Raw genomic sequence first — 17,060 nt, forward strand, 5'->3', positions numbered from 1 at the left:
CTCTCTCTCTCTATCTGTCTCTCCCTCTCCTCTCTAAAATGAATAAATAAAAAATAAAAAAATTTTAAAATAAACTTTCCTTTAAAAAAAATAAATAAATAAGGATTTCTGCCCTGGCCGGTTCGCTCAGTGGTAGAGCGTCAGCCTGGCTTGTGGAAGTTCCAGGTTAGATTCCTGGCCAGGGAACACAGGAGAAGCGCCCATCTGCTTCTCCACCCTTTCTCCCTCTCCTTTCTCTTGATCTCTCTCTTCCTCTCCTGCAGCCAAGGCACCATTGGAGCAATGTTGGCCTGGGTGCTGAGGATGGCCCCATGGCCTCCGCCTCAGGTGCTAGAATGGCTCTAATTGCAATGGAGCAACACCCCAGATAAGCAGAGCATCACCCCCTGGTGGGCATGCCGGGTGGATCCTGGTTGGGAGCATGCGGGAGTCTGTCTCTGCTTCCCCACATCTCACTTCAGAAAAATACAAAAAAAAAAAAAAAGATTTCTTTTAAACTCACACTAGAAAAATTTTATATGGGCCCTGGCCGGTTGGCTCGGTGGTAGAGCATTGGCCTGGCGTGCGGAAGTCCCGGGTTCGATTCCTGGCCAGGGCACACAGGAGAGGCGCCCATCTGCTTCTCCACCCCTCCCCCTCTCCTTCCTCTCTGTCTCTTTCTTCCCCTCCCGCAGCTGAGGCTCCATTGGAGCAAAAGATGGTCCGGGCCCTGGCCGGTTGGCTCAGCGGTAGAGCGTCGGCCTGGCGTGCGGGGGACCCGGGTTCGATTCCTGGCCAGGGCACATAGGAGAGGCGCCCATTTGCTTCTCCACCCCCCCCCTCCTTCCTCTCTGTCTCTCTCTTCCCCTCCCACAGCCAAGGCTCCATTGGAGCAAAGATGGCCCAGGCGCTGGGGATGGCTCCTTGGCCTCTGCCCCAGGTGCTAGAGTGGCTCTGGTCGCGACAGAGCGACGCCCCAGAGGGGCAGAGTATCGCCCCCTGGTGGGTGTGCCGGGTGGATCCCGACTGTCTCTCCCCGTTTCCAGCCTCAGAAAAATACAAAACAAACAAACAAACAAACAAACAAAAAAGATGGCCCGGGCACTGGGGATGGCTCCTTGGCCTCTGCCCCAGGCGCTAGAGTGGCTCTGGTCGCGACAGAGCGACGCCCCGGAGGAGCAGAGCATCGCCCCCTGGTGGGCGTGCCGGGTGGATCCCAGTCGGGTGCATGCGGGAGTTTGTCTGATTGTCTCCCCGTTTCCAGCTTCAGAAAAATACAAAAAGAAAAAAAAAAAAAAAAGAAAGAAAAGAAAAATTTTATATGGATGAAAGCTAAGTAAAAGTTAATAGATACAAATAAAACCTTAAAATTATCCTTGATTTTATCTATAATTATTAACATATATACAGTATGTCCGTAAAGTCATGGTGCAATTTGACCGGTCACAGGAGAGCAACAAAAGACAAGAGAAATGTGAAATCTGCACCAAATAAAAGGAAAACTCTCCCAGTTTCATACCTATTTAGTGCAGTTCGATGTGGGCTCACGCACAGATTTTTTAGAGCTCCTTAGGTAGCTATCCCATATAGCCTCTACAGACTCATCACTGACTGATGGCCTATCAGAACAGGGTTTCTCCAACAAACTGCCGGTTTCCTTCAACAGCTTATCCCACCAAGTAATGTTATTCCTATGTGGTGGCACTTTGTTATAAATGCGCCAATATAAAGCCCTGGCCGGTTGGCTCAGCGGTAGAGCGTCGGCCTGGTGTGCGGGGGACCTGGGTTCGATTCCCGGCCAGGGCACATAGGAGAAGCGCCCATTTGCTTCTCCACCCCCTCCCTCCTTCCTCTCTGTCTCTCTCTTCCCCTCCCGCAGCCAAGGCTCCATTGGAGCAAAGATGGCCCGGGCGCTGGGGATGGCTCCTTGGCCTCTGCCCCAGTCGCTACAGTGGCTCTGGTTGTGGCAGAGCAACCCCCGGAGGGGCAGATCATCGCCCCCTGGTGGGCAGAGCATTGTCCCTGGTGGGCGTGCCGGGTGGATCCCGGTCGGGTGCATCCGGGAGTCTGTCTGACTGTCTCTCCCCGTTTCCAGCTTCAGAAAAATAAAAAAATACAAAATAAATAAATAAATAAATAAATGCGCCAATATACACGTTGCACTTTGGTCACAGATTCGAATTTAGCAAGCCACAGAACACACTGAACTTTCCTCTGTACCGTCCACATCTTGACTGGCATGGCCGTGGGCTGCTTCGCTGTATACACGGTGTTACATCATCATCTGCGCATACGCACATGCTGCCACTTCATCCTACAGAAACTGGGAGGGTTTTCCTTTTATTTGGTGCAGATTTCCCATTTCTATTGTCTTTTGTTGATTTCCTGTGACCGGTCAAAAGTGCACCATGACTTTACGGTCACACTGTATTTTAGAAAATAAAAACACTTGATTTACTTTTCAACTTAAGAAGTGTTACTGGACATTTCTGTGAAAGTAGGAAATAGTTTTTGGATACAATAAATATAAATCTCAATCCACTAGTTATTTACGTAAGGAATGTATTCTTTTTTTTCATTTATTTATAGGATGTTGTGATTATTCAACTGGAATAAGTCATGAAGAGAAGAGCAAATTAATTCACATTCTTTCTAAAATTCTTATAGAATATATTTCTAAATCTCAGTTGTCTTCTTTATATATTTTATAATTTAGAAATAATCAGTATCAATACCAAGTAGCTTAAGATATATCTGAGAAAATCATCCAGAATGTGGATCAGAGAGATAAAAGAGATGAAAACTATGAATAAAAGGTAACAAGCTACTGAGTAGGTATTAAGTAGGAGAAAATAACAACATATATGTCATCAGGATTCCAGAAAAAAACACAGCACATAAGAAAGTGAAAATTTTCAAAGAGATAATGGCAAGATTATTGAGAACTGATGAATACTAATGCTCAGAACTATAAGCCCTAGAAGTTCAAAGAGCCCTCTAAGTTATAAGCGTAATAAAAAGAAAGCCACACCTCACTCAATACATCATAAACCAGCATTATATAAAAGACAGTGATGTTAATACCAGCCCAAAAGTAAAGACTGATCATCTATAAAGCAAATCAGACTCATGACTTTTTTTAGACTTTTTTCTTCAATTCCTTTTTAATTTTTTTTTTTTTATAGGGACAGAGAGAGTGTCAGAGAGAGGGACAGATAGGGACAAACAGGAACGTAGAGAGATGAGAAGTATCAATCATCAGTTTTTCATTGGGACTCCTTAGTTGTTCACTGATCACTTTCTCATATGTGCCTTGACCACAGGCCTTCAGCAGACCGAGTAACCCCTTGCTCGAGCCAGCGACCTTGGGTCCAAGCTGGTGAGCTTTGTTCAAGTCAGATGAGCCCGTGCTCAAGCTGGCAACCTCACGGTCTCGAACCTGGGTCCTTCTGCATCCCAGTCCAACGCTTTATCCACTGCGCCACCTCCTGGTCAGGCTTTTAAATTTTTATTGATTTTAATTTATTGTTTACATAGATTCAAGTGTCTGCCCAAATATATTGACCCCCACACCCCATGTACTCCTTGGAAGAACCCTTGCCCTCCTTCCCCAACATCTTCCTCCCTTCACACCAGGATTTGCTTTCCTGCTCTCTATAACAACGCTGTTATGTACATATAATTTCATTAATCTCTTTCCCTTCTCTGATCCCATCCTCTCATCCCCTTTCCCTCTGGCCCCTTTGATCCTGCCTCTGCCTCTATTCCACTCCTCAGTTCACACTGTTCATTAGATTCCTCAAATGAGTGAGGTCATATGATTTCTTTTTTCTCTGCTTGGCTTATTTCACTTAGCATAATAGTTTTCAGGTCCATCCATGTTGTCGCAAAAGGTAAGATTTCCTTCTTTTTCATGGCCATGTAGTATTCCATTGTGTATATGTACCACTGCTTTTTAATTCACTCGTCCACTGATGAACACCGGGGCTGTTTCCAGATCTTGGCTATTTTAAACAATGCAGCAATAAACACAAGGGTGCATTTCTTCTTTTGAATCAGTAATTTGGTATACTTAGAATATATTCCTAAAAGTGGGATGGCTGGGTCAAAAGGCAGTTCGATTTATAATTTTTTGAGAAATCTCCATACTGTTTTCCACAATGGCTGCAGAATTCTGCATTCCACCAGCAGTGCAGGAGAGTTCCCTTTTATCCACATCCTCACCAGCACTTATTATATGTTGTTTTGTTAATGAGTGCTATTCTGACTGGTGTGAGGTGGTATCTCACTGTGGTTTTAATTTGTAATGATTAGTGACCTTGAACATTTTTTCATCTGCCTATTGGTCATCTGTATGCCCTCTTTGGAGAAGTGTCTCTTCATTTCTTTTGCCCATTTTTTGATTGGATTGTTTATCTCCCTGGTGCTGAGTTTTACAAGTTCTTTATAAATTTTGGTTATTAACCGCTTATCAGACATATTGTCGAATATATTCTCCCATTGTGTGGTTCATCTTTTTATTTTGTTCATATTGTCTCTACCTGTGCAAAACCTTTTTAAACCTGTGGGGGTTTTTTGTTTGTTTTTTTACCGGGACAGAGAGAGAGTCAGAGAGAGGGATAGATAGGGACACACAGACAGGAACGGAGAGAGATGAGAAGCATCAATCATCAGATTTTTGTTGTGACACCTTAGTTGTTCATTGATTGCTTTCTCATATGTGCCCTGACCGCAGGCCTTCAACAGACTGAGTAGTCTCTTGCTTGAGACAGCTACCTTGGGTTCAAGCTGGTGAGCTTTTTGCTCAGGCCAGATGAGCCCGGGCTCAAGCTGGTGACGTCAGGGTCTTGATCCCAGGTCCTTCCGCATCCCAGTCTGATGTTCTATCCACTGCACCACCGCCTGGTCAGGCTGGGCAAAATCTTTTTAGTTTGATTATTTGTTCATCTTGTCCTGTCCTTTATTTCACTTGCCTGTGTAGATAAATCAGCAAATATATTGTTGCAAGAGATGTTGGAGAGCTTACTGCCTGTTTTCTTCCAAAGTAATTATGGTTTCACGATTTACATTTAAATATTTTATCCATTTTGAGTTTAATTTTGTGTATAGTGTAAGTTGGTAGTCTAGTTTCATTTTCTTACAAGTACATGTCCAATTTTCCCAACAACTATTTGTTAGACTGTCTTTACTCCATTGTATGCTCTTACCTCCTTTGTCAAATATCAATTGTCCATAAAGGTGTGAGTTTATTTCTGGGTTCTCTGTTTTTTTGTTTTGTTTTTTTTTCTTTTTTTTCCATTTTTCTGAAGCTGGAAACAGGGAGAGACAGTCAGACAGACTCCCGCATGTGCCCAACCGGGATCCACCCGGCACGCCCACCAGGGCTACGCTCTGCCCACCAGGGGGCGATGCTCTGCCCATCCTGGGCGTCGCCATGTTGCGACCAGAGCCACTCTAGCGCCTGGGGCAGAGGCCACAGAGCCATCCCCAGCGCCCGGGCCATCTTTGCTCCAATGGAGCCTTGGCTGCGGGAGGGGAAGAGAGAGACAGAGAGGGAAAGTGTGGCGGAGGGGTGGAGAAGCAAATGGGTGCTTCTCCTGTGTGCCCTGGCCGGGAATCGAACCCGGGTCCTCCGCACACTAGGCCGACGCTCTACCACTGAGCCAACCGGCCAGGGCCGGGTTCTCTGTTCTGTTCCATTGATCTATATGCCTGTTCTTATGCCAGTACCAAGCTGTTTTGAGTACAATGGCCTTGTAGTATAACTTGATGTCAGGAAGTGTGATACCTCCCACTTTATTCTTCTTTTTCAAGATTGCTGAGGCTATTCGTGTTCTTTTTTGGTTCAGTATAAATTTTTGAAATATTTGTTCTATATCTTTGAAGTGTGCCATTGGTATTTTAATAGAAATTGCATTGAATTTATAGAATGTTTTGGAAAATATAGACATTTTAATGATTTTATTCTTTCTATCCAAGAACACAGTATATGCTTCCACTTGCTTGTATCTTCCTTGATTTCTTTTATCAATGTTCTATAATTTTCCAAATACAAGTCTTTAACCTTTTTGGTTAAATTTACTCTTAGGTACTTTGTTGTTGTTGTTGTAATAGTGAAAGGGATTGTATTCTTAATTTCTCTTTCAGAGATTTCATTTTTGGTGTATAAAAATGCCTTTGATTTCTGAATATTGATTTTATATCCTGCCACCTTGCTGAATTCACTTATCAGGTCCAGTAGTTTTTTGACTGAGATTTTAGGGTTTTCTATGTATAGTGTCATATCATCAGTAAATAAATGATAGTTTTACTTCTTCTTTTCCAATTTGGATGCCTTTTATTTCTTCTTCTAGTCTAATTGCTGTGGCTAGGACTTCCAGGACTATGCTGAATAAGAGTGATGAGAGGGGGCACTCCTGCCTTATTCCTGATCTTAAGGGGATTGGTTTTAATTTTTGCCCATTGATTATGATGTTGGTTATGGGTTTGTCATAGATGGCCTTTATCATTTTGAGGTATGTTCCCTGTATTCCCACTTTGCTGAGAGTAAACCAGGGTTATTTATAGACAAGCTATAATACACACATATATTTATATTCATAATGACTTCTTAATGGCAATAAAGGATGCCAGAAGACACTAAAACATCTTCATTAAGAAAAAGGAATAACTTATAAAACAGAATTTCATACTCAGCCAAACTGTCTTCCAAAAGAACAAAGATAAAGTATCAACATACTCGAACAAAAATTGAAAGAGCCTGTCATTAAAGTATATTCTAATGAACACCATGGAGGAGGAATGAAATATAATCCCAAATGTAAGGACAGAAATGCTAGAAGAAATGGTAACCAAATATACTGGCTAATATATGGGTAATCTAAATAAACCTCAAATGTATAAAACAATAATGATTTCTCATAGGAAAAGGACAGGTAAGTTTGACAAAAAAGTACATTCAATTACCTTTACACTTTGTTGATTATGTATATTAAAATAATGAGGGTGATCATTAAAAAAACCAACACATAGCATTTATCTTCCAAACAGAGATAAAACAAATGCTAGTGAATTCAAAAGAAGGTAAGAGGAAATGGGGTAGAGTGGGGGGCATTTAGAAGAGTAAAATAAATTTAAAAAATAATAAGTTGGTTGAAAATTCCAATGTTAGAAGTCATATAAATGCAAATGAATTAAACTCTGCAACTAATATTATATTCTTTAAAAGAAAGTAAAAAAAAAGGCTATGTGCTATATTAAAGACATCTTAAGACAAAAGCATTAATAGAGAAAAAGGTCACGACAGAATAATAAACCATTTTTCTCAATAAAAGAAATACAAAAGTTCTAAAATTGTAAGATCCTAAGAAAGTGGCCTAAAGCAAGAAAAAGTTATACAACAGATAAGAAACAAAATTGTCATTGTTTATAAATGTTGTGATTATCTATGTAGAAAAGTCCAAATAATCTACAGCTAAATTAGTAAGAGAATAACAAAGTTGCTTGATACAAAAATTAACATTAAAAAGCCTATTGTAGGGTTCGATTCCCGGCCAGGGCACACAGGAGAAGCGCCCATTTGCTTCTCCACCCCTCCGCCGCGCTTTCCTCTCTGTCTCTTTCTTCCCCTCCCGCAGCCGAGGCTCCATTGGAGCAAAGATGGCCCCGGGCGCTGGGGATGGCTCCTTTGCCTCTGCCCCAGGCGCTACAGTGGCTCTGGTCGCAACATGGCGACGCCCAGGATGGGCAGAACATCGCCCCCTGGTGGGCAGAGCGTCGCCCCTGGTGGGCGTGCTGGGTGGATCTCAGTCGGGCGCATGCGGGAGTCTGTCTGACTGTCTCTCCCTGTTTCCAGCTTCAGAAAAAAAAAAAAAGAAAAAAAAAAAAAAGAAAAAGAAAAAAAAAAAAAGCCTATTGTATTTCTACATACCAGCAAGAGTTAGAAAACTTTTTTTAAAAAATACCATTTACAATAGAAATACCATGTCTAGGAATAATTAACAAAATATGTACTAGCTCTTAATGAGGAAAATTATGAAATCTTATTGTAAGACAAAAAAAGGTTTAAATAAACTGAAAAGCATGCTATCTAATCCAGTAAGTGAAAATAAAACTACACTGAGATTTTCTTTTAAACTTCACTAGTTTGAGCAATAATTAAGAAGGTGGTCTCAAATAAGCATTTGTGAGAAGATGGAACAGAAGGCCTCTCATCCACTGGTGTTTTGAGTGTAAATTTAGTTGAGCACTTGGAAATGAGCAGTGGAACATACACAACCCTATAATTTACCTTTTGCACTCCTAGGTATATGCCCTCAAGAAACTTGTACATGAGCTTGAGACATATGTATAAAGAAAATTCACATCAGCAGCACTGCTCATAATAGCAAAAATCTGGAAACAAACAAAATATAATACAAAAAAAAAGATAAATAAATGCATCCAGACTACAGATTAATACTTCATGGAGGTCTCAAAGGGCACAACAGGCCAAGTGAGTTGACCTTCTACATCAGCCATCAGTACAATTCTGATGGCTGCCACCAAGTGGTGACATTGATTCTGAGGAAAATATAGAATGTTGGACTAAATAAAAATAGGTCAAACAGTATCATTATTATTACCTATGGAATGTTACCTATGTGTTAGTTACTGTGCTATATTACGACATTATCATTCCTCATGACTCATAAGCAAAGCAGAGATTTCTCACTTTCTTCATTATAAAAACAAGATTCGGGTCACATAGTACGTGGCAAATACTAGGGTTCTGCTTATGTGACTCCTAAATCTGTTCTCTTCCAACACTGTTTTGTGGTACATGATCACAGTGCAGTTTGTAGGATGACAGCAACTTTATCATATCATATCATATCATATCATATCATATCATATCATATCATATCATATCCCATTCAACAACGTATAAATTTCCTGAGGGTAGGAACTACATCTGATTTCTTGTCCTTACAGCCTTCAAAGTAAACATTCAATTTTAAAATACCTGAATTATGTATGGAGTAAACCCTTTAATTTCTCTAGCCTTTTCATATGCATGATATCATTTAAATCTTCTGACAAATTATTTGAGAGAGGTTCGTAGATAACATACTGAAATAAAGGACTGCTTAGTTAGAGGAACCAGGCTCAAAATCAACCATATTACCACCATGCTGAATTGACCTGAGCCTTCAGGTAAGTCACTTAACAGTGTACTTACTATAAAGGACATTTTTATTAAAGTCAAAATAGCACAACTAAATAAATGACTATTAATTATTACATATAAACATTAAGAGAAAGAATCTGTCATTATAAGAATGTCTTAACTACATATTTTTTCCTTCAAAGATAGTTTTTGATTGGCACTTGGTTTCTCAATACTTTGACATCTCACTTATTTATATTACTTAAATATAAGTCAATCTCTACCTTACATTGAAGCTTGCTCAGTCTCCACTTTAAATTATGTTAAGCATGTGTTAAGCATAAAAGCACTGAGCTCTAGTCCTAGCTTCATTAACTACCCTAGACCCACGAGTCTCTTTGGACAGTCCATGACAATGGCATTCCAAATACAGACCCTAGTATCACAGCCCATACTCTGTACTTTCAGGAAGTCGCATTTATTCCTTTTCATATTAAGCTAAAGTTAATGATCCATTAATCTATTATGAATTGGAAAAAAATAACCCTAACTTTAAGATGTCCCATATTTTCTTAAGAGTTTTCTTATGTACTATGTATGGCTTATGTTTTAAAAATACTCCTCTTTATCTTGATTTTTTTTCTGCTCCTAAATCCAATGTATTGAAGAGAGAAAACCAATGACAGAACTCTTGGGAGATTTCTTCTGACCCTATGCCCCTTAACTTTCAATCTTGCATATGGTTAGGGATCTCATGCTGATTTGTTTGCTTTTAACTTTTAATTTTGAAAATTTTCAAACATGCTGAAAAGAAAAAGGAGTAAAACATATACCTATAAATCTGTCAAATAGGTTTATTAATTGTTAACATTTCACCATATTTGCTGTATTGCTCTCTTGACATATATTTTCTTTGCAGAATCACTTGAAAGTTTCAAACATCTAACATTTTATTTTAAAATACTTCAAAATATATATTCAAAGAATGAGGACATTCTCTCTTAAATCACAGTATCATTATCACACTCAATAAATTTAACTTTCATATATTTTTCTCTTACACAATTTCCACTTGTCTCAATTATGTTTTAATACATTTTTTCAGTCCAACAAAGGATCATGCATTGTTACTTGTCACATTTAACTTCTGTTCTTGCCTTTCGTCACATTGATATATTTCAAAGAGTCCATATCAATTATCTGATAGGATATCCTAAAATCTCAATTTGTCTGATTACTGCTTTGTAATTAAGTTTAGATTAAGCACATAATGTCCATTTTCCTCATTATTGATGTTGACAATTGATCACTGATTTAGGTAATGCCTGTGGATTACGCCATTGTAAATGTAGCTTTTGCCCTTCACAATCAATAATCTGTGAGTTTAAAAATCGATCTTTTCCTGAATAACTTTCCATACAATGATTTCAGCATATTGATGAAACTGACAACTTTAACTTTTATGTGGGCACCTCATTCCTTATGGTTGCTATATTAACAAAATCTGTCCTTCTCAGAATGTCGACTAACATACCATAAGGTTCTTTGTGAGGTCTATAATTTTAGCATAACAGTTTGGTGAAGTCCTCAGTGTAGAGTACTTTCTTCTCTTTCTAAATCTTTGAACTTCCTTCAAATAAGAGCATCAAATATTCTACTTAACATACTGGTTGCCTCATAACTCATACTGGACAAACTCAAGTAGATATACTTGCCTTACTTACTATAAAAAGGATGAAAAGTCATCCAAATAAAAACATAACTAAGCTAAGCCCATCAAACTTCAGTCCATCTGTCTCAATGGTCAATAAAGAAAACTCTCTTTGCTTCACAAAATTACAGGACAACCTGTCAATCAAAGTCTTCAGCTTGTCTCCTAAAAGATTTGTACCAAGTTGTGGGTAATTTCTCCAACAATCTGTATTTGCTGTGGATCTCACTTCATCAGCTCTAATGAAGCAAGCTACATAGAAAGTGAGATAACATTTCTATCAAACAATTCCCAAATCAGAAGTCAAGAGGGCAATCCTAGGAAGAACACAGCCATCTATAGACACCTAGAAGAGACTTTGCTTAAGCAAATAATTACAATAGTGGAACTTTTTGAGAATGTAACTATGGCCTAGACTCAAATGTTACCCATAAAAACCAAAACCAATCTTTCTGTTACGCAAAATAGCAAGGCAATTTAAATGAGGACATTGTTTTCCTCTGTGAAAAACCTGGCAGACTTTTAAAAATAAGTGGTCTAAAGATAAACAATATGCATTAATCTCTCCAATAATGAACTCAATATGCTCAAATGACATTCTTAATTCTCTGGAAATTTAATATCAAAGGTTAAATAAAATGACTTATGATACATTCTTTCATGGGGAAACCTATATAGCCCAGAGAAACCACATGAGCAAAGAATTCTAATCTCAACTTTGACACTATGATCAGTTTCTTATCTATAAATAAGGGATTAGACTTAATGAGTTCTAAAAATTTAATATTCAAGGTCATCTATGAACCGGAATATACAGGTAGGTGGCTAAGATATAAAAACATAAGTAGGTACTAAAATAAAATAACTTCTTGTATCCCCTCAAAGATTTAACTGGAAGCACAAGATTTAAAAAGGCAATAAAAAATACTTAGCAATCAAGGTAATAGTTTAGTGCAATATGTTAAAGAATAAAAATTAATGAAAAAAAATCAAAGATGAACAAAACAAATTTTAAACAAAGATGGGTCATTGTTGTTTGTTTTATGATACTGCATTATCTTATAATAGAAACCACCACTTCCAATTAGCTGGCTGCTAGCTCCCTGTCCATGAGTGTCCCCACCACAACAGTTTATTATTGTTGATAATAGTGTCCAACAGAGTGTTCAATGTGCTTTACAGAAGATACTTTTTGACCATAGAGCTTTTATTTTTACATTGGTACAAAATATGATAGGATATTTTAATAAGTATATATAGAAGTATACATCTTAAAATATTTTTGCCTCAGGCTATTGTATGGCTCAGCAGGGCACTGGATTTAAGGATTCAGTCTTTCAAGGGGTAAAGAACCAAAATGTTGAAAACTAAATACCACTAGGAGCTTTTAGCCTCACAGAAATAAAGGGTCAGTTTTACAAACAACTGAAGTGAAATGCAAAGAACCATAGGGAAAAAACCAAAATCCTGGGGTTCAAGGAAATCAGAGCTTCCTCTGTTGGGGAAAATGATAATTAGGAAAAGACCTCTGAAGTAGTGTAGGGCACCAGACTTAGCAAATGAAAATACAAACATGCATGAGATATACAGGGATGAGCAAAGTAGGTTTACAGTTGTGAGGACATAAACAGAGTTTGTTTTTGTGCTATTATTTATTATTACATTATTTTCCATACAAACAACTAATTGTAAACCCAACTTATGCCCACCACTGTGTTTACACTAAAGAGTATCTGTTATTCTTATCTGAAATTCAAATGGAACTTGGCATGCTGTATTGTATTTGGCAATCCTAAAGTGGTAGGTAGCATATATGTTGAATTTTAAAATATGGATCTAAATATAAATTTTTTAATTTACTGTTTTGAAATTACTATTCAACAAATAGAAACCATTATGATACAATGCACTAAATTAAATTCAAATTCAATTGTGGTACCAACTAGCTAGATAACACTGGGTAAGTTATTTCTATGAACATCCATTTTTCCATTCAATATAATGATATTATCTGCCCTACATATCTTGCAGAGTTGGTAGGTTCAAGGAAGCTAATATTTCTGAAAATGCCTTTTGAGGTATAAGTATTAGTGAAATAAGAATGTAAGACAAAGCACTGTTTTCTTGTGGAAGCCACCATCTATACTGCTGATCAAATAGGTAGTAACACCATGGTTCCCTGAAACAGCAACTGGTCCAAGAACTGTGGCACATATGACTAAGCAGAAATTTCACTAAAAAATATCAAAGACGAGAGATGACGTCAGAGTAATGGCGGAGTAGGAAGCGATACCGATAAATCTCCCCCAAAACTCAACAAGATCTTCACCAGAAACAGAAAAACCTGTACTTGGAGCCTCCAGATGCTTCGCAATACACCCAAAGGTATGGTCGAGTGAAAAATTGGCTAAATATATAACCAAACACTGAAGGAAATAGGGAGTAAGAAATGCTCCACCTTCCTCACTAACCTAAACAGGGCGGCTTTCTCTGGTAACTGTGAATATAGAAACTGAGGCGGGCAAAGGGGGTGAATACATCCAGGCTGCGGCACAAAGGGCCGAACCAGGCTGTGGCACGGAGATCCTAGCCGAGGAAAAACTGATCCTGTGGCAAGCCGGGCAATACAAGCTAACACTCGCGCCAAACTCAAACAAAGAAAGACAAGCGGGGCAGCCATTTTACCCGTTCTCCTGGTTGGTGTGCAGTTAGTGGGCGAGAGATTTCTTCCTAAGCCCCGGAAGTGGGTGTCCGTGTTACCCCACAGAGAGGCAGGGTCAGAGGCCTTTCTGTGGGCCGAAAGCAGAATCTCTGGGCAGCCCCAGCGCCCTGGGAAAGCCGTGCACGGGAGGGAGCAAGAACTAATTCCAACGGTGGAAATTTTCCGTGCTGGTGAGGGTTTCACTCAGAGGGAAACACAGCCGGCCTCATATCCTGGTGTGCGCGCGCAGATAGGAAGTGAGTGACTCCTCCGAGTGCCTCGGCAGTGCGCGCCCATGTTATCGCACAGAGGGGCAGAGTCAGGGGCCTTTGTGTGGGCAAAAGCGGAATCTCGGGCCGCCCCAGCGCCTTGCAAAAGCCGTGCACGGGGACGGAGCGAGAGCGAATTCCAACGCTGCAACTTTTCCATGCGGTTGGGGGTTTCACTCAGAGAGTGAGACTGCTGGCCGGATATCCTGGTCTGCGCGCGCAGATAGTGAATGAGAGTTTCCTCCAAGCGCCCCGGAAGTGGGCGCCCGCCTGTGTTATTGGACAGAGTGGCAGAGCCAGAGGTCTTTGAGTGGGAGAAAAGCCCGTCTGATTATGCTAGCAGCTCTGACTGACTGAGCCTTACCCAGAGCCCTGTACTGAGAGGGAATAGAGTGGGGAGTTGCCAGCTCTTTGAACCTCTTACTATCCAGGCAGAGGCAGCAGCAACCCCATAGCTGGATTATTAGGCTACTAATTGAGGAAGGAAAGACTAGGAGAAAGGCTCCAGGAACACGGACTCTCTCACTGTCGGAGCCTATAAATGCTAATGAGCTTCGACTGCCAACGAGACTAAAGCACAATACATGACATTGCCATAGAGACTTATCAACTGCAAACCTCTACCTGAGCGTGCCAAAGGGGCAGAACCTGGGGTACAGAGTCACCGACCAGGAAGAGGGAGAGAAAAGAAAAAGCAAGAAGATAACCTCTCAAAATCAAGAATAATCTGCTGACTTTATAACCTATCCCATTTTATTATATTTGTTCGTTTGTTTCTCTTATCTTCATTCTTGATACTTTTTTTCCTCCTCCAATTTGGCTGATTAACTCTCTGCTGGTCTTACTCTCTCCTCTCCTTGAACTACACTACCCATAAGTGTTACATCTCCCATTATCTTTTTTCTCCTCTTCCTTTCTCTCTATGAGGGTTGCACTCCAAAACCCTTAACTCTCTCTCTCTCTCTCCTTTCTGTTTTCTTCTTTTAGTGGTTCCTTCTTTTTCTCTCTCTCTCTCTTTCTTTTCTCCCTCTATATTAGTTTCTTCCTTTCTCCTTAACATCTCCTCTCATTCAAACCTCAATAACAAACAAATTATCTTATCAGGGACTCAAACTTATGTTTGTGGCATTTTGGGGGGTTTTTACTTCACCTTTTTAACTCACTAGCAGTGCTCCCATCCCTGGCTCTCCATTTTATCTAGTTCTTGTTCCACTAAATACAATAGTATTTTTTTAATTTGTCCCCCCATTTTTCTGTTTTCCTCTTATTCCTCTCATCATAACTCTTAGACAACCAACACCTAAAAGTAAATCATTTTATTCTTGACCCAAATTTTTTCCTTATTTGCTTTTTGTGGGTCCATACCCCCCCTTTTTTTTTTTTGCCCCTTTATTACTTTTCCCCAATTCAGGCCCTCCATCACAGGCATTGTTTGTTATAATTCATAGTTCACCACAAGATTTTCTCAAGAAAAAGGGGAGAGGAGAGGAAAAAAGGAGGGGGGGAATAATTTCCTTTTTTAAAAAATTATTATTTTATTTTATTTTTATTTCATTATTAATTTTTTTTAAAAAACAACTCTTTTTTATTTTTTATTTTTTTTAACTTTTTATTCTTTATTAAATCTCATTAATACTATAAAAAAAAACCACCCTCAGATGCCATTAAGGAAGAGAAAATCGAATATCATGGATACAAAAGAAAGAGAGGTAACACAGCTAGATGAGGAAAAATCTATGGAGAAAAAATTTAATATATTGGAAACCTTGGAGCTAAATGACAGAGAATTCAAGATAGAAATCCTAAAAATACTCAGAGATATACAAGAAAACACAGAAAGGCAATTTAGGGAGCTCAGAAAACAACTCAAGGAACACAAAGAATATATGTCCAAAGAAATTGAAACTATAAAAACAAATCAAACAGAGATGAAAAACTCAATTCACGAGCTGAAAAACGAAGTAACAAGCTCAGCTAATAGAACAGGTCAGATAGAAGAGAGGATTAGTGAAATAGAAGACAAGCAACTTCAGGCACAACAGAGAGAAGAAGAAAGAGACTCAAAAATTTCAAAAAATGAGATAGCCCTACAAGAATTATCTGACTCCATCAAAAAGAATAACATAAGAATAATAGGTATATCAGAGGGAGAAGAGAGAGAAAATGGAATGGAGAACACACTCAAATAAATAATAGATGAGAACTTCCCAAGCCTGTGGAAAGAACTAAAGCCCCAAATTCAAGAAGCAAACAGAACACCGAGTTTTCTTAACCCCAACAAACCTACTCCAAGGCATATCATAATGAAATTGACACAAACCAACAGCAAAGAAAAAATTCTCAAGGCAGCCAGGGAAAAGAAGAATACAACATATAAAGGAAGGCCCATTAGATTATCGTCAGATTTCTCAGCAGAAACTCTACAAGCTAGAAGAGAGTGGACCCCAATATTTAAAGTCCTGAAAGAGAGGAACTTTCAGCCACAAATACTATACCCATCAAAGCTATCCTTCAAATATGAAGGAGAAATAAAAACATTCACAGATACAGAAAAGATGAGGGAATTTATCATCAGAAAACCCCCACTCCAGGAATTACTAAAGGGGGTTCTCCAATCAGATACAAAGAACAAAAAAAAAAAAACAGAGCCACAAGTAAAAGCTCCAAGAAGAACATAATAAAACCAAATTTAAACTGTGACAACAACAAAAAGAAAGAGGGGGAGAAGATGAAGATTAACAGTAGCAAAGGACGATGGAGTGCAAAAGTACTCACAAAATAGTTTGCTACAATGAACAGGGTAGGGACCCTTTTCATTATTCAAAGGTAACCACCATTGAAAAAACCACCACAGAAGCACATGAGATAAAAAAGATAGCAACAGAGGAAAGATGTATGGAATACAACCAAATAAAACAAAAGATAGAAAAATGAAAGAGAAAGATCAAACAAGACACAAAACTAACAGAAAGCAAGATATAAAATGGCAATAGGGAACTCACAAGTATCAATAATTACACTAAATGTAAACAGATTAAACTCACCAATAAAAAGGCACAGAGTAGCAGAATGGATTAAAAAAGAAAATCCAACTGTATGCTGCCTACAGGAAACTCATCTAAGTAACAAGGATAAAAACAAATTCAAAGTGAAAGGCTGGAAAACAATACTCCAAGCAAATAACATCCAAAAAAAAGCAGGTGTAGCAATACTCATATCGGATAATGCTGACTACAAGACAGGAAAAGTACT

General features: G+C 39.0%; 1 protein-coding gene and 1 non-coding gene across 2 annotated transcripts in view; both read right to left on the bottom strand.

Annotated features, from left to right (window-relative positions):
- The window catches only part of FBXL17 (F-box and leucine rich repeat protein 17), a 712,016-nt gene that overhangs the window by 358,469 nt on the left and 336,487 nt on the right, over positions 1 to 17,060 (bottom strand). The window lies entirely within an intron of this gene.
- TRNAT-AGU (transfer RNA threonine (anticodon AGU)) lies at positions 5,582 to 5,657 on the bottom strand. Its single transcript has one exon. It is a non-coding gene; the product is annotated as a tRNA-Thr (tRNA).

Source organism: Saccopteryx bilineata, chromosome 4 (genome assembly GCF_036850765.1).
Source record: "Saccopteryx bilineata isolate mSacBil1 chromosome 4, mSacBil1_pri_phased_curated, whole genome shotgun sequence".
Taxonomy (NCBI): domain Eukaryota; kingdom Metazoa; phylum Chordata; class Mammalia; order Chiroptera; family Emballonuridae; genus Saccopteryx; species Saccopteryx bilineata.